This window comes from Choristoneura fumiferana, chromosome 30 (assembly GCF_025370935.1).
Source record: "Choristoneura fumiferana chromosome 30, NRCan_CFum_1, whole genome shotgun sequence".
In the NCBI taxonomy this organism is placed as follows: Eukaryota; Metazoa; Arthropoda; class Insecta; order Lepidoptera; family Tortricidae; genus Choristoneura; species Choristoneura fumiferana.
In genome coordinates, this window is record NC_133501.1 from 8,931,275 (window position 1) to 8,932,402 (window position 1,128).

At 41.0% G+C, this 1,128-nt stretch overlaps 2 protein-coding genes across 3 annotated transcripts in view; both read left to right on the top strand.

Annotated features, from left to right (window-relative positions):
• Positions 1-1,128, top strand: part of LOC141444833 (uncharacterized) — a 337,995-nt gene that overhangs the window by 231,329 nt on the left and 105,538 nt on the right. The gene's annotated exons all lie outside the window — the stretch shown is intronic.
• LOC141444771 (uncharacterized) overlaps positions 1-1,128 on the top strand; it is a gene marked incomplete in the record, with an annotated part of 21,678 nt that overhangs the window by 12,621 nt on the left and 7,929 nt on the right.

Consider the following 1,128-nt stretch of genomic DNA (forward strand, 5'->3'; position numbering starts at 1 on the left):
AAACGTCCTTGAGTAAGGAAGACCGCTAAGCACTAGATTAAAATACATTAGAACTACTAGTAGAAATAGATATAGAAAATCAGGTTGTCCCAAAAACCGATCGACGATAAGCCTTCGACAGCGATATATATACATAGGCTTCTTAACTCTCAAAAGTTCTAATTTATAGGTTTAGTAAGAATAGCTTACAATTATTTTTAGTTTAAAAAAGTATCTACCTATATATTTTCTCCCTACCTTAGTAGTTTTAACTCCGTTACGCTGGGCCTCCAGCGCAGATTAACCCCCTAGTTTCACCATCCATTTATAATTTATTCAACGGATAAATTGTGCAAAAACGTCTCGAACCTCAACTTTTTTTTGCCCTTATTCAGTAGCAACAACAAAAACAAATAACAAAAACATGTCCCCCATTGCTTGCCCCCGTTCTTGCTAAGATACGGGCAGAGATGCTAAAATCCCGGGCGATCTAGGCTACGAAAGTAAAACTGACCCTGGCTACGTAGAACGCCCGACTTTTAGGACTTCTAGCGCAGTTGGAAGTGGAGCTGGAGAACATAAGTGCATTCAGGAGTTAAGTGAAATACATAGAGAGGGAGAGGGCACCATCATTTAGATTCGGGCCACCTTCTGTACTTCCGCGAGGATGATCAAACATCACAGGGTGGCGTAGGTTTCCTTGTTAAAGATCCTCATAACAAACAAGAGATCTCCATGTTTCGCAACAGGGTAGCGTACCTGATAGGTAATCGCTTCAAGATGCTCAGGACACGTGACGGGCTAATGCTACTACCTCAAATGTAATTTTACAGTTCCTTTAATAAAGAGTCATTCATTGTATTCACGTGGCTATTATATTTTGCGTGTTTCATACTTGGCCAATCAAAGAGCCGAGTGCGTTATCTAATCTGAAACATTAACATTACATTAGCTATGCTTCGGTCATGCCTAGCGAAGCCTTACACTAGTGTGGAATAGCGTAATAATAGCCAGTGGGGTAACTCGGATAGGGATACTATAGTACCCCTTATAGTGCGAGGCAGGGTGGCGTCCCTGCTACAGAAGAATAATGAAAAAACAGATAAATACTTGTATGTCCTGAAGCGATCACTGCACTACTTTTAGCGG